We start from the raw sequence: 26100 nt of genomic DNA on the forward strand, positions 1-26100 counted from the left end.
AGCATTTTCGGAACAGAGCGTCTAGACTGGCACAGACGCTTTTCCGCAAAAGCACTTTTTGCGGAAAAGCGTCCGTGCCAATCTAGAAGCGCTTTTCCAAAAAGGTTTTTTAAGGGAAATTTTTCCATTAAAAGCATTTCTGGAAAATCATGCCAGTCTAGACGTAGCCAGCCAGTGAGTGCAGAGTCAGAATAGGGATAGGAACAGGGTAGCAGTTGAGCACTAAGACCCAGGGAAGGCATTACTTCCCCTTGGTCTTTAGGCTTTTTGCCGGTGGCCATTTTGTTTTCTTGATCAAGCCAGAATGCAGCTTCCCTGAGGAACCAAGTAAGCAGGAGGCCTAGGGGGAGGCTGGCTCCGGGGGGGAGGCCGGGGGCTGGGCCCAGTTGCCGAGTGCATTGTAGGGTTGCCACGTGTCTGATATTTTCACCTCCTCACAGGGAAAAATAACAGAAAATCCTGGACATTTTAGGTGTCCAGTATTTTCTGAATTTTTTTACCAGACAGGAGGAGAAAATACCATACTGTCCGGGTCAATACCGGACACCTGGCAACCCTAGCTATGATAGATAAACTACAGTGTGAAGCTTAATAGATACAATCCAACACTATCTGTAGAATCTGCTCCTTGGATAGGTTTCTTGCTTGAACGACAGCTTGTTATTTTATGTTAGGGACAACATAAGAGGAAGTAAAGGATTCAGGCTGGCATTTTCATAGGCCTATGGGAGTTAGGTGCCCAAGTCCCTTTGAAATTCAATATGATTGAGTTTTAAATTCTTTTGAGCCTTCATGAGTATAAATTCTAAATCACCAACTCCTATATTTAACCATTCCTAGTTCACATGTTGGACATTCTGTAAGAACTTGAATAATATTTGTTCAGGTTGCAATTTGTTCATTAATGAAAGCAAGACATTTATGCCTGCGCTTTAAATCTTTTTGTAGTGAATCATCTACCAGTCCAGGCAGGACCAAGTTTGCCGTCAGCATATTTAGCCCCTGCCTGCTCCAAACTTAAAGCACTCCCTTCTTCTGCCACCTTGAGTTTGGGTTTTGGTTTGTTATTTCAGGTAGCCATAACTTGAAGGCACTTAAATAAACACAAGACAAGGCAGAGATTTAAACAGAGCTTTATATGCCAGCAAATATCAACATAGATTTAAGTCAATGGTCTGTAAGTACAAGGAATTACGGCATTCTGGTGTTAGACCTAACGCTGTGCCAGTCATTCAGTTAATATATACAAGGGAGATGTTTGGGGCCTTTCTTTCCTTGGCCTTCTCCCTCCCCAGAGTACAAAAAAGGAGGGTGCCACTCCTGCCCCAGACCACAGAGAGCTGGCAGCATATGGCCCCAGCCTTGGTGGGGCTGTAGCCTAGATAGCCCCAAGACACTGGAATAGCCATGCTGAATGTAGGGGCAGGAATGGAGCGTGGGCGGGGCCAGCCGGGCAGTTTGGCAAGGCACTTCCTTACTCTGCCCTTTATACCCACCACCGATGCACAACTCATTTCTAAGTCTCTCTTATTCAGTAACAAAGATAGTTCAGCAATGTCAGAAGGGAATGGAAGTATAAATGAATACAAGAGTCTTGGGAAAAGGCTGCATCTTCCATGATCAGCAAAAGAAGAAAACAATACTTATTTATTCAATGACTTTCTCCCACCCCACCACAAACACACATTCTCTTATACTAGGTGGAGTCTGAGTCTCTGCTCAGAGCTCAGCAGCGGGAGCTGGACTATGTAGGCACATGACTGCTTTGTGTTGTGAATCTCTTGTGGAAATTGCAAGAGGCTGGGATTGTATGAATGGATCAGCCCTGAAATGAACATATGGGCATCCAGTCTTATAATAACAGTGAAGCCTATTCAAGGAACCTATTGAATCAAGGAGTAAACCAAAACAACTCCACGGAACACATGCAAAAAGCAGATCAAAATGTTGCCTTACATTCCAAACTGAAATCATAGAATGCTAGAATTGGAAGGAACCTCAAGAGGTCATCAAGTCCAGTCCCTTGCCCTCACAGCAGGACAAAGCACAGTCTAGATCATCCCTGATAGATGTCTATCCAACCAACTCTTAAGTATCTCCAATGATGGAGATTCTACAACCTCCCTAGACAATTTTTTCCAGTGATTAACCACCCTGACAGGAAGCTTTTCCTAATAGCCAACCTAAACCTCCCTTGCTGCAATTTAAGCCCATTGCTTCTTGTCCTAGCACCAGAGGTTAAAGAGAACAATTTTTCTCCTTCCTCCTTGTAACACCCCTTTAGATACTTAAAATCACTATCATGTCCCCTCTCAGTCTTCACTTTTCTAAACTAAACAAGCTCAATTCTTTCTGTCTTCCCTCATAGGTCATGTTTTCTAGACCTTTAATAATTTTTGCTGCTCTTCTCTGGACCGTCTCCAATTTCTCCTCATCTTTCTTGAAATGTAGTGCCCAGAACTGGACACAATACTCCAATGGAGGCCTACTCAGTGCAGAGTAGAGTGTAAGAATGACTCCTCATGTCTTGCTAACAACACTGTTCATGCATCCCAGAATCATGTTTGCTTTTTTTGCAAGTGTCACACTGTTGACTCATATTTAGTTTGTGGTCCACTAAGACCCCTATCTAGATCCCTTTCTGCAGTACTTCTTCCTAAACAGTCACTTCCCATTCTGTATGTGTGAAAATGATTGCTCCTACTAAGAGGAGTACCTTGCATTGTACTACTCATTACACTTCATCTTATTTACCTCAGACCATTTCTCTAATTTGTTCAGATCATTTTGAATTTTGACCCTAACTGCCAAAGCACTTGCAACTCCTTGCAGCTTGGTATCATCCGCAAACTTAATAATCGTACTCTCTATGCCATCATCTAAATCACTGATGAAGATATTAAACAGAACCAGTCCCTAAACAGGGTCCTGCGGAACCCCACTTGTTATGCCATTCCAGCATGACTGTGAACTGTTATCCAGCCAGTTATGCACCCATCATATAGTAACCCCATCTAGGCTGTTTTTTCCTAATATATTGCTAAGAAGATCATGAGAGAGCATATCATCAAATGTCTTACTAAAGTGTAGATTTACCACATCCACCCTTTCTCCTTTATTCACAAGGCTTGATATCCTATCAAAGAAAGCTATCAGATTGGTTTGATATGATTTGTTCTTTACAAATCCATGCTGGCTGTTTCCTATCATCATATTATCTTCCAGATGCTTGCAGATGAATTCCTTCATTACTTGCTCCATTATCTTCCCTGGCACAGAAATTAAGCTGACTGGTCTGTTGTTTCCTGGGTTGTTCTTATTTCCCTTTTAATAGATGGGCACTATATTGAAATGTGAACTAGCCACTTCCTTTAACATAGGCCAAACCCAATTGGATCAAAAAATCCCTCAAACTCTGGAGTGTTTGAAATCCAGATATGGATCTGCATTCTGCATATTTAGCCTAGCTTTAATCTAAACTACTCCAAAGCAGCACACAAGCAGCTGCCTGCCATGTTGACTAAGGTCAGCTTTGGGCTGCTGACATTTTAATCAGCATTTCATTACTAATTGCCTTGCCACCGCTATCTTGTTATCAATTAACATAGACATGAATGTCAGGAAGTAATTGTATGTCTCTAACTTGCTAAGGCTGCTTTCTGGGTCTGTGAAATGGCTGGCTTTCCTCACAGGGATGTAGTTACACATTTAGTGCTCTCCTCTGTTTGAAGTGCTCATGAAGGCTGATCCAAAGGTGTGACTATATGTCCTATATGCTACCCATCCCAGCTATGTATTCTGAGTATGCCAAACAAGTCCCGAAAACATTTGAGAAATTTTTTAAAATGTATTCCCTTCCCCCATTTGTTGTGTGTGTGTCAAATAAGGCTAGTTTGCCTTAGTTCAACTCCTCCAGACCTCCGTGGGAGAAAAAAAGCTACAAGTGATTGCAGTTTAGACACTTTTAAGAATTTTCTTTTCTCCATACATCCGTGGGAACTCTTAAAAATTGCACTGGTTTAAAAGACTGTTTAAAAACAGTACAGGTGAACTTTCTAGTTCTAAAAAGAGGGAATATTTTGGTACCAGTAGAATGTTTCAGACCACTGGAATCCACTGTAATAATGCAAGTTTTAAGAACCGATTATCTTGGGATTTGGGGTTTTCCTGGCTAGAAAGAAGTGTGGTACTTGCATATCCTGTTATAAAATTAGGTTTTTTGTTCCCAGTGATGTGAAGCTCCTGTTTCTAGCTCTGATGCATCATAACCAGGCCTGCCAATGCTGGGGGGGAGGCACAGAAACAATTCAAAAGTGGTAGCAGTGGCAGTGGCTGGAACCCTGAGCCCTTTAAATCACTTCTGGAGCCCTGTGTGGCATGCTCCAGGCAGCTCTAAGGGCTGCCTGGGGTGGTGGGCATGGCATGGTCCAGCTTGCACTGAGGGCTGACTGACCCCAGTAATACCCCTTCCACCCGAGGCTCCGCTCCTTCCAGGAATATGGAGCTGCCCCCCACAAAGGGGCCCTGTAATTCGGTCAGTCCCATCTTCATAACATATCAGACCTTTGAGCATTCACTGGGCCAACGTTGACTATTGCCTGTCCTGATGCTGTAATTTTGCGATGAGACATTTTACTTTTTGGGAGGGCAGGAGGAGAAGCCAGAGCCATTTGTCTATTTTATTTAAAAGAGGTTGAGATGCTGTCTTTGAAAGTGCTGAGAATTTTGGAATGTTAGGAGTGGTCTCAGTGGAGACAGATTAGTGAGCACAGAGCAGGACAAGCAGCCAAAGATGCATGAGGAATTTGATATATTTTAAATATCATATGGCACTATATATGTGCATTGCACTGTAGAAAATCAGAACATTTTATGGCATGTTTTCTGCAGTTCAGCACATGGATGTCACCAACACATACAGAGAGAGAGAGAGAGAGAGAGAGAGAGAGAGAGAGCTCTTTGTTGAGAGGGGTACAAGCAAGTGGAGCAAGACACAGAAGGTAGCTTAGAAGACCATGGATAACTATAACAGGCTCATACGCAGGGTGGGGTGCGAAGGGTGAAAAAGCCCCCAAGTACCCCAATTAAGCATGCTTCGGCTGACTGTCCTGTCTCTGGAGCAGCATGGAGGGCTGCTGGCCACAGGGAAGTGCCCCTCACCACTACGCACCAAGCCACTCAGGGCTCAAACATCATTATAAAGTGATATTCAAATATAATACAAGCAAAGTATGAAATCATAGAAGGATTAGGGGTTGTAATAATGATAGGGCCCCTGCTATGAAGAGCGGGCAGCACATAAGCGTGGTGGTCCTCATCAGGGAACATTTTGCACTTTATCCTAGCCGGGTTTAATTGCTATTAATGTGGGATTGTCTGTTTGATCTCTCACCTTCACCTCTCACGCCTGCTGCTCGTGGATTTGCTCCTTTTTGCTATTTGTTTATAGGTACTGAATTTGTTTCCTGAAGCACCTTCTCTGGCTTTCACTAATAGCCCACTGTGAAAAATGTGAGATGGAAAAAATGATTGGCTTCATTTGCACCCACAGTGGTTGGAGGGTTTCATTAATGAGAGTTTTGTGCAGTCTGCTGTTGACTTTACTCCTGAAAAATCCAGGCCTACTGAGACATGGTCCATGAAGGAGTAATAGAACTTTTTTTTCTCAGCTAGTGGCTCAGTTACACCGGGACTGCACAAACCTAAAATACTGGTGAGAACACACTATAGATTTATGATCCATGACAAGTGTTATAAGATTGCCCTGATTTCTTAAAAATTCCAAGAAGTGTGCCCCATTGCATCGTATTCGGCTGTTGTGACATGGTAAAGTGGTGCATGTATTTGTCCTGCTAGACAAAGTGTTAATGGTGTCAGTTCTTACTTTGAACCTGTAGGTCATGCTCTCCTTCTCAGAAAACGTAATGAGGCACACTGGTTTCTCTGCCTATATATATTGTAGTTGTCAGTTCCTTACAACACAAAATGTTTTTCCCAGGCTCCTGTCCTCATGCTTTCAATTGATTTGGGCAAGTCTTATGCATCATGTCTAATCACACAAACTCAAACATCCCTGTCCTTCCGTCTGTCCTGAGACCACTCTCCTGTCCTGCCTGTTCTCCAAGGCTCCATCCCCAGCTCACTCCACTCCCTACTCTCACTCTCCTCTGCCAGGCTGGAGCGAGGGATTGGAGTGCAGGGTGGGGTGCAGGATCTGGGAGTGAGTTTGGGTGCAGGAAGGGGTTTGCAGCTAATAGGAACTGTGGCATCAGTGCTTAGGGCACAGGCAGAGTGCAGACACCCCTGGCTGCCTCTGCACCTTGGAGACACAGGGACATTCTGTGGCTTCCAGAAGCCATGCAAAGCCAGAACAGGTAGGGAGCAAGCCTCAGCCCTGCTGTGCCACCCCCACCAACTGGACTATTAAAATCTCCTGGATTGCTTTCAATAGCAAATGGGAGAATAAGACCGATTCCAGGACGGTTGGCAACCCCAATCATAAGTAGTGCAACTTCCTTCTTCACATTTAGATAAAAGAATGGCAGGAGAGAACTTGTCCCCAGAAAATGGCATCCAGTTAAAACCTTCAATGGGGAGAAAACAAACTTTCCAAACTTTTCTTCTTAGCAGCCCGCAGTGCATATCAGAGCGCTGACTGTGTGTGCCCCTCCTCCTCCTTCCCACCCTCAGAACCAGATATCTCTGTGACAGCCAGGCAGGTGACAATGTGGAGGCATGAGGGGGAGGCCCTCACAGTATTTCTAGTGTCCAGCAGAGAATGGCAGCCCTGGTGACAGTAACATGTTTCACTGTGGCCAGACCAATGAGCCTGCCTATGTCCCAACTTTTCAATGAATATCAAGTTAGTTACCTTTCTAAGGACTTGATCCAACAGCCTACAGAGGGCAGACTTGTTGGTGCCACTTAGCTCTGGACCTGTGCTTTGCCCTGTCTTGAAGCAGCTCTCCTCCATTGCAAGATTCCCACAGAGCAGAGAGCCATCTTCAGGGTGCACCACCTTGCTCTGTAGAGCCTGCACACATGCCAGAAGACATAAAAGGATGCTTCTCCTCAGATTCCTAAGCACAACCCACTGAGCATTAAAGAGGCGGGTGGCAGACATTTTGGGGTAGTTTACTATTCCTGCTCATTGCCAGGACTAAACCCTGATTGCACAGTGTGGAGCAACAGGCTGTGAGGTATAGAACCATATCAACAATTCACCCTGCTGCTGCTCAGTGCATTCCCTTCCACGTCCCTGCTGGGTCAGGCCCCAGGTGATTATCCAGAAATGGCCTCTGTGTCCAGCATAGGTAGAATTTGTGTAGTCCAGCAGCCTTGGGACCTGACCGGTACTGAACCAGAGAATTTGCTGGGCCACTGGAAGTTAATAGTGTCTAGCAACATTACCAACACTTCTACTGCTGACTGGGCTTATAGGAGACATTTAGGGGGTAAATTAGAGCTAAATAAGAGCACAGGACACGAAAGCCAGCATGGTGTCTGTAAACGAACTAGGGATGTAATAGTATAGTGGATTAACCAATAAGCAAAAACGTATAGGTTAATGCTATAGACTACACGCACCTCCCCCCCCCCCCCCACCACCACCACCTTTGCCAGTAAATTTTTTAGCAGGCTGGCCAGCAGCCCAGCTCAGTCCTGGCTTGCACTGGGTCTGGGACCTACCCCTGCTGCAGCTCTGCATTTAAAGTGTTTTGGGAGCCAGGAGGGCAAGCAGCTCGGCTCAGTTCAGGCTCGTGTCAGATCCAGGAGCTCAGACCCTGCCCTCCCATGGACAGGGACTGTTGCCACCCGCTACTGCTGCCTCTGTATCAGCCTGGGGTGACAGGCAGCCAGTCTGTGAGGGGAGCTGGTTTTTAAACGAGCTCCCCTCACAGACCAGCTCCCACCTGTTACCACACACTGCTGCCTCTGATGCAAAGGCAGCAGTGTGGAGTGGCAGAGGACTAGAGAGCACTGGCTGCCGGCTCCACCCCTAGGGACTACAGAATAGTCGACTAACCGATAAGAATTCATGAGGTTAATCGACTATTCAATTAACTGATATTTAACATCCCTAAAACAAGCCTTATGGGACCACGGGAAACTTGGCCACACCGGTCGGTGGACATCCAGCTAAGTAAAATCATGCTGGACCATGGATATTACCAGACCAGAGAGTGCCAGACAAGAGAGGTTTCAGCCTGTATAGTTTTCATGTGGTTTACAGAGACAAACGCTATCTTTGTTGATAGTGCAAGTTTTTGTACCTCATTGAAGATTTCTTGTAAATGAAATTTTCAACCTGTAACATGGCTCTGCTAAGACAGACACTGCCAAAAACCAAAATGTAACAAACATTATGCAACTTGAAATGATAAATGTCTATGGATCAGGGTGAGTGAGGGCTTAAGGGGGCAGAGAGGTAAAAATAGACATCGAAAAGGGCAAAACAGATTTACCTGCACAAAGTCCTGAACCTGAGCATCAGCTGTAGCAGCAGCAGCGGGAATCACCTCAGGACAGTTTGTGGGGCCATGTTAGGGAACAGCATGAGAGGCGTGGCTGCAGAAATGATTTGAGCAGATCATACAACTGTTGCTGCTTTTTCAGGTGGGAAATTAGTGACGGGGCTAAGTCTGAAGAGGTTACCATGTGTCCAAAAACCTGAGAATTGGAATGTCATATCCATTTGCTTTTTATACTCCCCATGTGTTGCAAACACTTAAAGAAAGGACTGGAAAACATCTTGCTTTGGGTATTTCTGCAGTAGATGCCTCTATACCCTCTGCCAAATGACTGTTTTGCTATAGTAAAATCGTATAGCAGATCAAAATAGATAACCCTGGATTACATGGCTCCCATAGGCACTATTATCTGTTCTTTCTCCAACGGTGGGAGAAGGCAATGTTACAAAAGACTGCTGCATCTGTGGACTCTAGCTTTCTCTTTGCTTATATATAGAGGTCCTGCATTCAGAGCCAAACCCCAGAAGGCTTCCATAAGTAAAGTTATTGCAGGCTTAGCGTATTCTTACAAGAATGCTCAGCTCACTGGTTTATTTATATGTGACCATGTTGCTGCCTTTCTGTGACTTTTAATTTTATAGAAGGAGTATACAGAGGATGGACCTCAGCTAGTCTCCTGTCTTTGATCTGTTTGTGGTGCACGTACTAATGAGCAAAGAGCCACAGGCATTACTGGATTTTTACTGTGTTGTTCAGGATATAACAGCATTGCTGAGCTTATCTCTTGGAGCAGACAAAGGCTTATATATTCTTTCAGTGGAACTGCAAGATCATTGTATGATATCCCAATGTCAAGTCTCAATTGGTCTGGAAATGCAGGAATATTTAACTATTGTTTTAAGAAGTTTTTTTGTTACAGTTGCAAAATTAAATAAATAATAAGCACATACATCAAAGATTATCCTATGGCTTTTTGATGTGGGAGGCACTAAAGTCTCTATCCCTTTGGCTGAGCTGTTAACTTAATGCAGCACAAGCAAGGTCAGGTGATTTCATCTTATTCAGAAAGGAAAGCCTGGTATTCCAGCACAAAGTTTAAAGATGTTTGGACTGATGTTCATAAGTTTAACTATGGTTTTAAAACATTGAATAGTTTGGAAATTTGTTGGTTAATTCTAGGTGAATGTTCCACTGTTTTTACTGAAACAGGGGGCTTACTGTGTAACATCTCCTTATACAATCTGGTTTCTCTATGACAGAAAGATTGTAGTATGTTGAGATCAGATAGCATCTGGATCCAGATTAGATTTAAGTTGAGGCTGCAGGTTCAAATGGATGGGGTCAAAATTTTGCAAGTTAATTTTTTGAGATGTTGGCTCAATACACTAGAAATCTAAAGAGAATAGCTGATCTTGTGAAATTTCCACTATTTGGAAACTGAATTTCGCAGAAATGTTGCTTTTGCCTTCAAGATTTCAGCTTAATCCGAACTGGAACCATTTTTCCTTCCAGTTTTGGATAAGAGCAGTGACCAAAATGACAGACATCGCTTGGGATTCATGAATGTGAATGGCACCTTCCCCACAAAAAAGCAAAAGAGTTTCTGAATGAAGTTTCTGATTTTGACTCATCTCTAGTTTATAATATCTAATATAATACAGATGCTTATAATGGAGTAAATAACTGGCTCATTGATTTAACTTCCACGTTCCCATTGAGCTAGAATCATGACATACTTGTTCATTATAGGTACTTGAGTACAGACAGGGGGAGAAATCCCATAGCTGAACCTTGATCAAAGGTCACCATAAGGTCAGCAGTCTCTTTTATTGGATTTTAACAGCTGAAGTGCCCCTTTGAGCAACAATCCTGAAAATTGATGCACTCATTCATTCACCGTGGTCTGATGATCACAGGAGAGGAATTAAATTTGACATTGCTATCATAGGTCACCAAAGTTCAAGAGTCAAATGATTTTTTAAAATTATCTTTATTTCTCCCATGAGGTAGCCCTGTTGCGTGTGAGACATGTAGTGTGGAAAAACTGAGATGATCTATGGTCCCCATTTCTAAATACTGGAGTTTACACAAGAACATTTTTTGTAGATGAATAAATACTCTACAATCATCAACAGAGTCACATCCAATACTAACGGGTGAACTTGCTGTCAGCTACTCCATCATATCAGTTAGCCTAGTTTCTGGGCACTTTCCTTGAAAATAAAAAGGCTACAGAATATGGAAAATACAGAAAATATTGACAGTTGTATTGAGTATCCCACTTTCCCCACTGAGAGGAAACCACAAAAAAATGAATCCAAATGTTTCTTTTCACAAGCAATATCCACAGAAGTTTTCAGGAAAATTTGGGAACCTGATGAAATAAACATGTCAGTTTATGCCCCAGATATTTACTAGTATTTAGTCAAAGTTTTATGTACATAGACTCTTCAGTTCTGAAAAATGGCAGCTTACAAAGATTTTTCAAAAGAAAAGAAACCAAAGGTATTAAGAGAACATCTTCCTGGAGGATAGATAAGCTTCCGGGGCACAGAGAAAAATAAAATATGGAAATTAGCATATAGTAAAAGAAAAAGGGTACCCAATGTATTTGATAACTGTAATTTCTTCACTACCCGTTCGTTGCTATTTTATTCCCTCCAACAGGAAGGTCTCTGGTGCTCGTAATAAACCCATTATTGTACAAAGTTAGGAGTATTTTGCCACCGTTTATTCTAGTGGAGTATTTAAATGTCTAGAGATTTTACAGGGCATGAGGATTGTTATAAAATATATGTCCTGATCCTCAAACTTCACTTGAATAACTTTACTCACATAAGGAAACCCACTGAATTTAGTGGGGCTGTGTACTTATGTAGAATTACGTCTTAGTGATTAGGATTGGGACTGTGGTCTGTTTCTTTCGTGTATCCATTTGTTATTTAAATTCAGTTTGGTTTCAATACTAAAGACCAGATTTCTCACTCCTTGGCTTCCAGCAGCAATAGTGCTTGGTTGGGTGGAAATCTAATATCTGTGAGCAGGCTAATTTGGGAAGAAAGAGACAAACACAGTAGTTATTGCAATGCAGCAGTTATTATAGCCTCGCTCTTTCTTTACCCACAGCCACCGCTTTTTTTTTTCTGGTTGCTGTAAGCGTCAGCTTTGTCTGCACTGACACTCTCAGCTGCTGTTCTTTAGGAAGGAGGTTAAAGGGCAATTTGAAAGTTATTTTGGTTGAGCACACTCACACCAGGAGCATTTCTGAAGAAAGAGTGGGGGTGTGGAAGGATGTGGGTGCAGCAGAGAAAACAGAAAAGGGATGTTTTTTACATCTCCAAAGTTATGGTTACACCTTTTAAGGTCACCCACCTCATTAGGTAGAGAACATTCCTCATGTCCAACCCCCACAGTTCCCTTCTTTCACTGACTTGGAGAGTGCCACATCTGTCTCTTATTAGGTGGGCTGTTTTCACCAATGGTGTCTTCTCTGTCCCAAACCACTATGTATGTACCCCACACCCTGCAAGTGTCCATTGTTAGGTAGAGAACACCCCAGGATTCCCACCTTGACTTTATTATGAAAAAGTTGTTTCCTGAAATTTCATCCCCAGAGCAAGTTGCCTCCCCACTTCTAGTCAGAGATTTGCCTGACTTTTGCTTTTGTTTGCAGCGTGTATCTCTCTGCTGCTGTGCAGTCTGCCTTCTGTCCTAAGATGTGTAGATAACCTACAACACAACTTGCTGTGTAAAGTTAAACATTTGCTAATACCAACCATACCAAAACATTTTCTTTTGAAAAAGACACTTGAACTTGTTTGCCATATGGTATTGAATGGGTAGGGTGTGTGTATCCGTGTTTGGGGCAATCACTCAGCACAGGATTTATCAACAAAGGCTGTTGAAGTACCAGGTTAAAGGCAGTAGCATGGCAGAAGCCAATTCACCTGTTTGTAAATTAAAACTGTGAATAACAAACAAGTGGCTCCTCCTTAACCAAGCATCCAACTGCAAATTATTGCCCACCATAGAGAGTAGCGGGCAGTATGGCTTGTCAGATTGGGAAATGCAAGCATAGCATGTTAGTCATTTTGGGTGTGTCTACACTGTGCCGTTATTTTGAGATAATTAGCATAAGTTTGAAATACCAATGTGAGCATCTACACAGCCATTTTGTTATTTCAAAATAACTTTGAAATAACGGATGGCTTATTCCAATATCTGTAAGCCTCATTCTACAAGGAATAATGCCTATTCTGAAATAGCTTTTTCAAAATAAAGCATGTGTAGACACTCCGCTGCTGCTATTTTGAAATAACCCCTTATCAGGGCCATTCTAAGTTATTCCTCTCCAGTGTCTCCTGAGGCTCTAAATCAAGATAGCACATCTACACTAGGGAAGCCTGCCTCAGACTAATTTTGAGGCTTCCCGGCAGTGCAGACGTGCTATTTTGAAATAAGTTAGGGTATGTCTACACTAGCCCCCTAGTTCGAACTAGGGAGGCTAATGTAGGCATTGGAAGTTGCAAATGAAGCCCCGGATTTAAATATCCTGGGCTTCATTTGCATCTTCCCGGGCGCCGCCATTTTTAAATGTCCCTTAGTCCGAACTCCGTGACCGCGGCTACACGCGGCACGGAGTAGGTAGTTCGAATTAGGATCTCTAATCCTTGGGAGTACCGGTAGTTCGAATTAGAGATCCTAATTCGAACTACCTACTCCGTGCCGCCTGTAGCCACGGTCACGGAGTTCGGACTAAGGGACATTTAAAAATGGCGGCGCCCGGGAAGATGCAAATGAAGCCCGGGAAATTTAAATCCTGGGCTTCATTTGCAACTTCGAATGCCTACATTAGCCTCCCTAATGTTCGAACTAGGGGGCTAGTGTAGACATACCCTTATTTCGGAATAACTATTCCAGAATAGCTTATTTTGAAATAGCCATGCAGTATAAACGTACCCTTTGAAGTTTGCTACATACAGCTGAAGGGACTCTGTTGTAGTTTTGCCCCTGTTAATATAGACCTAGGGTGATCTGAAGGTTTGTTGGACCAGTGTAATTACCAAAACTCAATGTGACAATAACTGGTTTGGGCCCCAGTAGTCAAGGCCTTATGTACTCTGCTCAACAAAGGCTCCTTGGTTTCTGTGGCAGCTTCATTTCGAATAACAAGTGGAAGGTTCTGTTACATTACATTGAAAAGGAATGCTACCATTGGCACAGTAGCATTAGGTGGTGTTTATCTTGAAAATTCAGTGTCATTTTGGGGTGCTATACATGTTTACACTGACAACACTTGTAAATGTCGTGAGGAATGCTGAAATTTTGAAAATTAAGTGTGGGGATTTAGAGCTCTCAGGACAAATGAGACAAGGAAGGCAATTTAAGACTGCTTTGTGCTGGGTCTCATGTCATAAAGCAGACATAAGGCAAGCTTAAATGGTTAATGGAGATCTCTATGTCTGAGCAATACCATACCCAGCTGCCAGAATGGCCCCTCAAGGCCTCAACAGCTGTGTGTAAGAGCAGACTTAAGGCTGCTTTACCTTGCACCAAGAAGTAGCTTGGTCTTCAGCTGTCCCCTGTGCCACACGATTTTCATCACTCTGGTGAAACAAAGCAGCTGTAAACCTAGAGGATCTCATCCCCGAGACCTCCCCTGACACTGGGGAGTGTTGGAGAGAAAGAGGGTGTGGCTATGCCCTGATGCCCCAGTAGTTCCTGGCTGTTGCTGAATTAGTCTCTTGTCTCTGCAGACAGCCAAGTACCTGACAGAAGAATCAGAACTTCCTCTTGTGATATGGTCCCTTCCAGATAGAATCAGGGGGAAATAAGTGTGGTTTAAAACCACTTTTAATCCCTTTCTCCAGCTCTATACTGAACTCAGATAGCTTAGAATAAAGGATTGACTGCGTAAAGTGTCACATCCTCTTAAGACATATATTCACTGTGCCAGTTTCTGAAGGGGCATTCCTTATTGTAAGACAGAAAGAGGGAAGTGCCAGTTTTCAGAGCTATATGGCCCCGTGAGCTGTAATAAAAGACGGTGGGATGAAGCAGTGTGGGGGAGGGAATGAGGGAGCTGGTCAGAGTGCATGTTGTGAAATGCTGCTGCTGTTGACAGAGGTCTGGCATGCTTCACTGCAATCTGATCACATCAGCTTCCAAGGTGTCAAGCAGCCCCTGATTTCAGTAAGAGGTGCAGATGGGGTTGCTGAATGGCAGACTAAAATATTCTATGATATCATCCAAATAGTCATGGTAACAAGTGATGACATCAAGTGTACGTCTGTCTCCATTTTACTCACAAAAATAGAAAAGAAAAAAAAACACCAGTAGGTATCTAGGCCACAAACATCTTCAAAATACCAGTGGCTGACCTGAGAAGGAAACTTGAAAGAGAGACTGGATTTTTTCTATTGCATTTTGCAATGAACATACAAATTGCTTATAGTTTGTAGCAGAAATGGGGAGCAGAAATTAGGTGCAATTTCTAGATTGAGGACAGTTGCTATTTGATGGCATTTGCTGTGTGGTTGGATTTTTTTATTATTATTATTTTCTCAAATGCAACATGTTCCCGAAGGTCAGGCTATTGCCCGGAAAGACACAAAACTCATTAAAAGGGGGGTATATGCAGTAGTGAATCAGTGGTCTTAAATTCTGTCTGCCTGACGGTTTGCCCCTGTGGTTGAAAGGGTGCAGATGGTGTAAATTGTACTTAGATGAGGCATCCCACTAGAGTTAATTGCATGAGGGAGGACAAGCAACATGAGTGAGGGCTTCAGGATCAGTTCAATAGCTAAAAGCTGGCACAAGTTTATCATGATTAGCATCAGTAGTTTTTGCTGCTACCATCTATGCTGCAGCCATAATTTTAAAATATGGTATGGATAAGCTTGAGAGTTAGTCTATAGCATGTATTTTGGCAAGCATGCATCTAAATAAAACCCAAGCATCTTTGCAATACAGGATAGGGACAGCATTCAAGCCATAGTGTAAATCTGTAGGGACAAATGCTGCCATAGATTATGAGAGCGATGCTTGAGGACATCATTGGCAGCCGAGTGCATGTAACGAAAGGAAGAATTCAGCCCATATCAGATATACACCTGGAATTTAGGGGTGTGATCTAAGAAAGTTTAATGGGCATTTAAAAGTACATTTGTAATAAACGACAGGCCTTTCTCCATCTTCTCTCATCAGGTGAGATCCTCTCTTCTTAAGGTCACCCATGTATGTCCAATATTCCATGAAAAGGACATTTCTGTAGAGTACCTTGACTTTATCTTTTGATTTTAAACTTGACGGGCTGGACAAAAAGGAAGTATTAAATCTGAAATTCCTCCTTATAAAAGAAATTAAAAGAGACTGACAAGAGAAGACTGATGGCTACGGTGATGCATATTAAACTCATAACATTGAGAATCCCCTAAACCTTCTATTAATGTGCAAGGGACTCTATACAGATGTAATTTAAATGATGAAGACTCAGAAGGCATAGGTTAAAGCAGAAAGGCAGCTATTTTGGCTTACCCTTTCTTATATCTTCTTAAAGCTCTTTCTTGTAGAAGCTAAACAAATTTAGCCTCTCTCACATGTCAGTAGTCTGGGAGTAGGTTCCAAGGAGTTTACTGAGCATAAATTAGTGTGAGTTAGGTCCTCTCACACCACCTAACGTATAACCTCTGGATTTTACCCCCAGCCTGGATTAGTGATCAGCAAAACTAAAAGTAAGGATTATTTATTTAATTATGGTAAAAGCAGATACTGATTGTCTGACCAGAAGAGAGACTGACCAAATACTCTACACTTGCTACACTGCAAAGCTATTTCAGGATACCGCAGATATCCCCAAATAGCTACCCCACATTTACACAAGCTGCTCGTTATTTTGAAATATTTTTCGAAATAACTGGTGTGCTATTTCAGCATCCCGGTAAGCCTCATTCCACGAGGGTTAAGGGTTGTCTCGAAATAGCCTGTTATTTCAAAGTTTGGCGCTGTGTAAACATGCCAAATTTCAAAATAGCTTACTTTGAAATTCAGTGGAAATAAAATATGCAATTTGCATAGCGCAAATTGCATATCTTATTTAGAGTTTAGGATGGTGTGTAGATGCACAATCAGTGGGGTTTAAATCTATCTGTAAATAATGCAGCATCCTGATTTTATTTCATCGTATTTTCCCTTAGTGGGTTTAAAAATCAGATTTCATGAAGTTGTAATTCATTGTTCACTACAGCACATAATTTCAATTACCTGAAATGAAAATGGGTGAGAGACAGGCTGAAACCGGAGAAAAGGAAGGAAAGTTGGGATCTGATTCTGATCTTGTTTTCAGTGTTGTAAATCAGGATGAATTAACTGAAAACAACAGAATTACCTGGGTGCAGAACAAGAGTAAGTAAGATCAGAATCCAGTCCACAGAAAGAACAAAAAATAGCACAATATAAGGAGTGACCATTTACATTTCATCTTCAGGATTTATTATATAGCAACACTAATCACTGTTTATTTTCCTTTTTCTTTCTTTCAGGGCCTCCTGTAAGTACCAAAGCTCCAGTGCATTTACGAAGTGGGCATCTGATGGTAAAGGGGCAAAGGGGGCTTGAGCAGTAACAATTGTCTTCCATATGTTATGTCCAATGTGATACCCAAATTTGGTTTTGAAGTCTCCCAGAATCTCTCAAACAGCAAACATCCTTTGTACTCGGTCAGAGGGCCCAGATCCTTAGTGAGATTGCTCATATGCACCCATATAGGTTTGCACAGTTCTGAAAGCTCACAGGATCAGATTAAGAAAGCTCATAAGGTAGAAACAGTGAATATGAAGGGCTAGAAAAACTCTCAACTATTTTCACATACAAAAATGAGGATAACAGTGTGTAATGTGCATGCATAAGATGCCATATACTGAATTGGATGTATTTTTTTCCAAAATGGGTGCAAATATATGTTGTGTGAATTCCTATGCAACTTATTCTCTGCCACTCAATCAGTTGCCTAGATGTGCGTAATCATCAGTTCTGAAGAAAAACTGTGTAGACAGCTTTCTTTCAAAATGTTATCCAAATGCAAAAACTCAACTCAGACAACTTAGACTTCAGAAAAATGTCCCAGTTACTGCCAGACTGTTTGTACTGTTACTTCATTATTGCTGCTAAAATACCTTGAAGGGCATCAATCAGAAAAAGCCTTGCAAAGACTGAAGGAATACCCCACAAACACTGCATTTTTTGTTATAACTTAAGCAATAAGGCTTTTACAGGTTTACAACAATTTACAGAAGACATTTTAAGAACTAGTTGCTATGGTACAGATTTGTATTCCCTTTCGGTACGTCTACACTAGCCCCCTAGTTCGACTAGGGAGGCTAATGAGGGCGACCGAAATTGCAAATAAATCCATGGAATGAGGTTTAACTGTTAATTTGAACTAAGGGGTTTATCTCGGAATCGCGCTTCTCTGCCATGTGTAGACGCGGGCAGTTATTCTAGGCTAGTTAGTTTCCAAAATGGTGACCACCCAGGAACATGCTAATGAAGTACAGGCAGTCCCGGGTTACATACAAGATAGGGACTGTAGGTTTGTTCTTAAGTTGAATTTGTGTGTAAGTCGGAACTGGTACATATTGTAGGGGAAACTCTAGCCAAACATTTCTCCAGAGCTCAGTTTTATTCTCCCAAACCTCACTTCCCTCAGTCCTTTATTCTCAAGCTGAGGTGCCTGCTGAGAAAAGCCGCTCCGCGTCTCCCTGATCTGCTGGGGGGGGCGCTAGCTTCGTGTCTCCATGGTCTGCTGGGGGGAAGCAGCTAGTATGGGGTTGCCTCACCCCATTTGTAAGTAGGGACCCGATGTAAGTCGGATCCATGTAACCCGGGGACTGCCTGTATAGGATATTTAAATCCCACGCTTCATTTGCAATTTCGGTCATCCTCATTAGCCTTCCTAGTTTGAACTAAGGGGCTAGTGTAGATGTACCCTTTGAGATATTGATCCTGAAAGCCCTCTAGTACAACACTTTCAGTGATTTCAGTAAGAGTTCTACCCAAAGGTGTGCAGGATTGGGTCCTATCATAAATCTATAAATATATTTAGGGATTAATTCTGGATGCAAAGTTCAGCAGATTTCAGTTCTGTGGTTTTGACTGAAGCCTATCCAGGGCACAATTTTGGGGATGGGTTTGGGTGCTACTGTACTCAAGCTCTGTCTACAAAGCGAGTGCACCTGTAAATTACTGCCAGATTACCCGGAATGAAATGATTAATAGTGCTAATATTGACATTATTATTGTTACACTAGAGCAGGGGTGGGCAATAATTTTTGACAGGGGAGGCACTTCAAGATTTTGGAAAGTGGTCAAGGGCCACACTTTTCCATGATATTAATGGAGATGCGGGGTCTGGGATGGAGGTTGGGTGCAGAAGGGAGCTTGGGGTAAGGGACGGGGGTGCAAGAGGGAGACTGGAATCTGGGAGGGAGTTGGGATGAAGTAGGTGGTTGTGACCTAGGGCAGGGGACTGGAGTGCAGGGGTTTGGGATGTGACCAATGGTAGGAGGGGATTGTGATCTGGGGCAGGAGATTGGGGTGCCAGATCTGGGAGAAGGTATAGGTGTAAGAAGGGGACAGAGGGTTTGGGTATGTTGAGGTGGTGGGGGAGGACCAGAGAGTTGGGGCAGGAAAGGACTGGGGTGCCAAAAGCAAGCTGTGGCCAAGAGATGTACTTGCCAGCTGCCAAACTAGCCTGCCTGCCTGCAGAGCTTAAAATGTTTGCCAGCCTGCCTGGCCATGTGCTTCATGAATAACTGAGCCCAGGAGAAGGGGCGAGATTGTTCGTAGATGCCTGTTATTCCAACAAACAGCTCCCATTGGCCGGTTTCTGCCAGAAATTGGCCAATGGGAATGTGCTAGGGGCAGGGTGGCTCCTAACCTCTCCCCCCCCCCCTCCAGTTTTAAATCAGAAAGGGAGCCCTGCAGCGGTGTTTCTGCCCAGAGTGCAAGTCTGCGGGGAGCCTTCCTGGGGCTCCCTGCTGCCTCCACGGGCCAGATCCGGTGGCTTGGCAGGTCGGATCCGGCCCATGGGTTATATTTTGTCCAGGCCTGCACTAGAGTGAAATGAATGGATCAATTCAAAGTTTTCCCAGATTTATTTCTTCAAACAACTCCATTGGTAGACAAAGGCAGAATTGCATCAGTTCACAGTCACATTTTCTTTGCAACAAGAAGGGCAAGAAACTCAATATTTTAATGAAAGCTTAAATCCTGAAAAAACAAATGGGCCACCAGAAAAGTGATGACACAGTGTGCTACTGTATACCAGCTTATTCTGACCCCTGACCTGTCTGTATAAATGCAGGAAGTGAGAAATTCTGTAGCCATTGAAATAACAAGATGAAATTAGGTGGACTGAATTTAATTAACCAAAGTGGAACTTTTTGTGGCTAACCATAACCTATTGAATGCTATGGGAATTTAAGAGCCTTTATGTGATAGTAGTTCAAAAATCACAAGCATAAACTTCACTGTTTAATAAGTAAACAAAGCACTCGATGTTTACATGCTGAAGATTTTCCCCAATGTTTTTTTCTGAATAAAACGGATGGGAACTAGTTTATAATCTGTGGACCAGATTCCCACAGTGCTGGTTTCACATGTATCAGTCCAGCTAGCAACTCAGAAATGCTGATGTACCAAAATTCTGTTTATTATACATTTCATAGAACGTAAATGTGAAGTTTCAGCTTCTGAGCTAAACAAAATAGGGCCTACTCTGACCCTGTTTGATTTAGGGCCAGCTGAGGAACTATATTTTGCAGAACCATTTCTGATACATGACAGTGGTCAACAGGATTGGCAAAGCTGCAGAAATGATGAAAACACTCCCTTGTATACTTGTTCTTGGCATATACTGTTGAATCAACAGAAGAGATTTAAAACCACAGGTGGATTAGAATGGTCCTGAATCTCATTGAATTTCCATTGAAAGAGTCTGTTATTTCTGAAACAATTTTGAGGTAGATATGGTAATCTGAAAGTCAGCAATCTGTAGAGAAAAGAAAGAAAGAAAGAAGAGAAAGAAAGAAAGAAAGAAAGAAAGAAAGAAAGAAAGAAAGAAAGAAAGAAAGAAAGAAAGAAAGAAAGAAAGAAAGAAAGAAAGAAAGAAAGAAAGAAAGAAACATGTCGTCTGGAGGCTCTCAAACTTTTTCATAGTGTGAACTGCATCTCAGTTACCTCCCCTCACAGTCTTGATCATACAGTATCTCTATGGCAATTCTAGAAACTCTGTACATGAACAATTATTATTCATCGTCGGATAGGAACAAGGAAGAGACTCAGAATCACAGGACTAGCTAACTCTCCTTGTGCTAGCAGTTCCCAGTTTTGGGAATCACTGAAAGACATATCAAATAGAAATAATGCTTTGAAGATGGGTTGGAAAAATGTAACAATAAAATCTGGCTAGTATGAAAGCTGTTCTGATGATTTAGTGGCTCTGTTTTCTCCACTGTTTATTTCCTTTTTAATCATTGCTTCTTCTCTCTACCATTCCTCTCCCCCCCCCCCCCCCCCCCCCCCCCCCGATTTTGTGCCAACTTTGCCTTTTCTGTGTTTTATTTCAGGGCCCTACAGGAAGACCAGGACTTCCGGTAAAAGCTTTCTATTACCATGTTGTTTCCCTTTTGTTCACTCTCTCTCTGGCACTAGTTTGAAAGGCAGGCCTCAAGGCTGTGTATACAGGGAGGTGGCAATGGTCTCCAGTGGTGGAACTAAATTAGATGAAGAACATGTTGTAAATGAGATATGGATCCCAATAGGATAGGAACAGCAGAACCTTGGCAGGACAGTGTTCCAAGAAACACATTCTTTATAAGACCCTTTTGTGTTTGGGAAACATGTGGCCTTTTAAGATCACCTTTCCAATATGAATCACCTTCCCTGTCTTAGAACCACATTTGTATTGCACTCTCACTGACAGGAATCTGAGCTTCTACAGGCTTTCCAGGAAAGATTGGAGGTTCTATTTCAAGCAGATACCAGGATGGGTTTTGCAGTGGTTTGGATTGTTTATTTTAACTCTGGAGGAGCTTGGAATACAGGAATACAAGAAGCATCTATTTAATCCATGCTGATACAGGAAGTGGAAGTGAGAGGGACATATAGAGGTCAGGCCAGGGTGAAGTGAAATTCAGACACCAAATGGAGCAAGCCATGCTTTTTTGTGGCTGCAGCAGAGCCAGTCACTCCGCTAGTTTCTTGAGAGATTTCTAGAGAAAGAGAAAGTGTGTTACAGTGTCAAACTGGTTTGGAGTTAGACTGAGGGCAACGTGCTTCACCTTTTGCAGGTGTTCTGGTCAGGGATGAGAACTCAAGAGTAGCTTTCCCCTTCTCCGCTTCTGTGCATAACCACACAGGGGCCAGCATTGATGACCTAGCATTTCATTGAGTATAAGGCAGGCAGCCTAGGTAATGTGCCCAGAGATGCTTCTTATTTCCAACTGTGCACAGAGAACATATAGGGTGTTATCCAGTCTTCAGCTCCCCTTTGCCTGCCTGTGGAAGCAGTAGTGCTCAATGGTCACAGCCACCCTCTTTCCTCTCAGCACCCCTGAAACAGAAAATCCAGTCTGCAACCTGACGTTCTCAGTTGGTTCTGTTAGCCCCAGAAGCTTATTTACGTGACTAGTTCCATTCTCACTAGTTTAAATTAAATCAACATGGTGTCTGCCAGCTTCTCAGGGAGTTGTAAATCCATAACTAACTCTAATCCAAATGAACATGAAGCCATGAGCAATGGTCTGTTGCTGAGATCAATCATGAATAAACCATAAGGATTTTAGAGAATAGAGTCAATGCATTTTCTCCACTGTGGCACCCTGAGCCATCTCCCAGGGAGAAATCAATAGATAGATGAAGAGTAGTTGGCTCAACCTCAAACACTGTGAAACAGAAGTATTATTAACGGAAAGAAGAATATAGCCTGTGGAAAGGCAAATACACTAATTTCACCGTCATTTGAGGGCAGCAGGCCTTGTATCGTCAAAGCAGTACAGATCCTTGAGACATGATGGACATCTCACTACTCGTGAGCGTACTAATTACCACAGTGACAAGGAATACCACAGAGGGGTCTGTTTAGTCTGCAGAAGAGAAGAGTGGGGGGGATTTGATAGCAGCCTTCAACTTCCTGAAGGAAGGTTCCAAAGAGGATGGAGAAAGGCTGTTCTCAGTAGTGACAGATGGCAGAACAAGGAGCAATGGTCTCAAGTTGTGGTAGGAGAGGTCCAGGTTGGATATTAGGAAAAACTATTTCACTAGGGCTATGTCTAGACTGCAAGCCTCTTTCGAAAGAGGCTCTTTCGAAAGATACTTTCAAAAGAGCCTCTTTCGAAAGAGAGCGTCTAGACTGCACGTTGAACTTTCGAAAAAGTGGCTTGCTTTTTCGAAAGAAATCATCCAGTGAGTCTGGATGCTCTCTTTCGAAGAAGCCCTATTTACATTGAAGAACGCCTTCTTTCGAAAGAGGAACTTTCGAAAGAAGGCGTTCTTCCTCGTGAAATGAGGTTTACCGCCATCGAAAGAAAAACCGCGTTCTTTCGATTTAATTTCGAAAGAATGTGGCTTGAGTCTGGACGCAGGGGAAGTTTTTTCGGAAAAAGGCTACTTTTCCCGAAAAAACCCCTGAGTCTGGACACAGCCTAGGAGAGTGGTGAAGCACTGGAATGGGTTACCTAGGGAAGTAGTGGAGTTTCCATCACTAGAGGTGTTTAAGTCTCTGCTTGACAAAGCCCTGGCCGGGTTGATTTAGTTGGGATTGGTCCTGCCTAGAGCAGTGGGCTGGACTTGATGACCTTCTGAGGTCTCTTCCAGCTCTATGGTCCTATGATTCTATGAATTCTTTTGTTCCACATTTGGTAGGCCAGGAGACTGTTCTCTCTCCTGTTAGGGTATGGCTACACACTGCAACACTATTTTGAAATAACTAGCGCTATTACAAAACAATTCAGTCCGCATCTACACAGCAGGCACTTATTTCAAAGTAGTGTCAAAATACTGTCAAGCTAGAGGACTTCTTACTCCAACTCCTGTAACTCTCATTGTATGAGGAGTAAGGGAAGTCAGAGAAAGAGTGCTTTATTTTGAAATAACTGCTGTGTAGATGCTCCTTATTTTGAAATAAGATACTCAATTGATGTAGCTCAATTTGCATAGCTTATTTCAAGTTAAGTCCTTCAGTGTAGACACACCCTTAGACAAGGTTTTGACCCCTGATTTCATTGCCTTCGTGTTGGATTATTCTGTTTATGCTACCTGGGGCTGAATTCAGTGGTCATCTGAAGGGCCACAATGGGTGCAGTACAGTGTCTCACCTCAAAGTAGTAAAAGCTGATGCAAAGTGCTGTGTGAAACTGCTGCCTCCCCCTTCATCTAAGATCCACATTCATGGTTTGGTTCTAATTTACAAGGCTCTTACAATCCAGGCTTAGATTACTTCAGAGTAGAGTTACTGTCAGAGATTCTCCAAGCCAGAGAGGCTCCTGTACTTGAGAGAGACTCAGATTAAGTCTTTCATGTTCAGGGAATAGAACACTCTCAGCAATAGGACCTAGGTATGAAACTCTTTGCCAGAGGAGATCAGACCAAGCCACACTCTGCCCATCACCTGATCCCAACATACGCCACCTTTGGATGAAGTCTCCTCCAGCAACGACTTCTGCAAAAAGAAAAAAAAATCCACCCACTGCCTGAGGGAAGGAGAAAGTAAAAAATCTTTTAAGACCACTCAAACCTTCTTCATAACTGTTGTTTGGTGCTTGGATACTAACACGATAGCCACTTCAGAAAAACAACAGGCTGGCAAGCAGTGGAGCTATGAATACAATGCTAGCATACAGTGCAGGACATAACTGTTATCCACGATACAGTGTATTTCCTGGCTTCACATCATAGACAAGTCTTTCTCATAAACATCTGGCATTTATTTGCTATACTACTGAGATGATTTCCCCCCTGCTAGTATTGTTTAGAAGATCCCAAATACTGTGTAGTTAAATACCAGACACGGTGGACTCATACATCATTTCATGATGAGGTACATGTCGTTTTGACATCACATATTGTATCAGTCTCACTGTGCAGACTAACACCAGACACAGCTCAGTCCTATACACTATCAGTCATTGTGTGGTCAAATACCAATCAGAGCACAGCCAGGAAGAGTTTCTCAACAGATCCAAAAATCTGAATCACGCTTTCACTACAGATCATGAGAGTTTGACCCTTGTCATCTTCATAACAAGTTGCCAAGCTCAGCTGTAGAGAAAAGCAATGTTCAAGTTAAAGAACAAGAAAACTCAGCAGTAAGCTCCCAATCAGAAGCCAAGAAATCAAAGACAATGAATTTCCTGTCCCTTATGGAAAAATTCCATTGTTTTCTGAATAAACAACGCACAGCACCTAGACACAGAGATAAAGAGATAGATCAAATAACATGTTGATGGGTGCAGTATAAAAAGCAGAAAGGGATAAAAAAGAATAGATCTTGTCTCCTTTTCCTTTGCAGTCATATACCATCTATGCACATTTAATCGAACTGCCAGTGTAAATCATGTGAAGTACAACTGTGGCCACAGAGATGTGACTTTTTGATTTATCAAAACTTACATGTGAAAGAAGTGCTCCTGGATCACAAAACAGTACTTATCTGTAACTATGGATTTGTTAAACCTCTAAATACTTTTTACCCCATTGCATTTAAATGTTGTGCATAGTGAAGTGTGTGTAGGCCATTAATCTAAAGCGGTGTTTCTGAAAGGGTACCACGAAAACACTTTCAGAAACACTTTAACTGGCTACTCTGGTTTGTTTATGTGCCATGGCTAAGGAGCCTCGTAGCTCCCATTGGCTCTGTTTCATCCTTTGCAGCCAGTGGGAGCCACAGGAAACGGTGGCCTGGCCCACGCTGCTTCCCATGGCTCCCCTTGGCTGCAAAGGATGAAACGGAGTCAATGAGAGCTGCAAGGCTCCGTGGCCACGGCTCCAGTACATGAACAAACTGGAGCAGCCAATTAAAGTGTTTCTGAAAGTGTTCCCACATTACACTTTCTGAAACACTGATCTGAAGCATTACTATGTGCCTCAGACAGGCAGCAAGGACAGGTTACGGAGCAACATTGGCAGCAAAGTGCATTCCTTGAAGGGAGAGATATCAATGGTTCACTCCCCAGATTTCAAGGCAGTTGTCTCCATTTTGCCTTTTTTTGGAACTGCTCTTTGCATCACTGGATAGCAGGGCGTGTAAGCAGGCTACAGAGCAAAGTACAGGTTGAACCTCCCTGATCTGGTGCCCTTCGGATTTGACCAATCCCAAACCAGGGAATTTGCTAGAGCAGGGGAGGTCAATACTTGCCCCTCTATTCCTGGCTTCCAGCCACCGTGGGGCTCTGCTGCTCTGTCCCCATCAGGCTTTTCTGCTCTGGCCTGCTGGGAAGCAGGAGCTCCACTCTTGGGCTCTGTTCTTCCCTAGTCCACCAACACACCTGACCCTGGCCTGCCAGTTTTTCCCTGTCAATGCTCCAGCCCTCAAGTGCCCATGTGGTTGCCAATGATGTCAGACTAGGGGCAT

The 26100-nt window shown here is 42.9% G+C and overlaps 1 protein-coding gene and 1 long non-coding RNA gene across 2 annotated transcripts in view; both read left to right on the forward strand.

Moving 5' to 3' along the window:
• Nucleotides 1–19837, forward strand: part of LOC142830395 (uncharacterized) — a 67187-nt gene extending 47350 nt beyond the window's left edge. The window contains exon 3 of the long non-coding RNA XR_012905597.1: nt 17012–19837. This is a non-coding gene — a long non-coding RNA (uncharacterized LOC142830395). The remainder of the gene's footprint in view (nt 1–17011) is intronic.
• A 1199-nt stretch (nt 19838–21036) lies between these two features.
• COL13A1 (collagen type XIII alpha 1 chain) overlaps nt 21037–26100 on the forward strand; it is a 122259-nt gene continuing 117195 nt past the window's right edge. Inside the window, exon 1 of the mRNA XM_075934944.1 lies at nt 21037–21124. The gene's annotated coding sequence lies outside the window, so the exon portion shown is untranslated. The remainder of the gene's footprint in view (nt 21125–26100) is intronic.

This window comes from Pelodiscus sinensis, chromosome 8, assembly GCF_049634645.1.
Source record: "Pelodiscus sinensis isolate JC-2024 chromosome 8, ASM4963464v1, whole genome shotgun sequence".
NCBI classification, from domain to species: Eukaryota; Metazoa; Chordata; order Testudines; family Trionychidae; genus Pelodiscus; species Pelodiscus sinensis.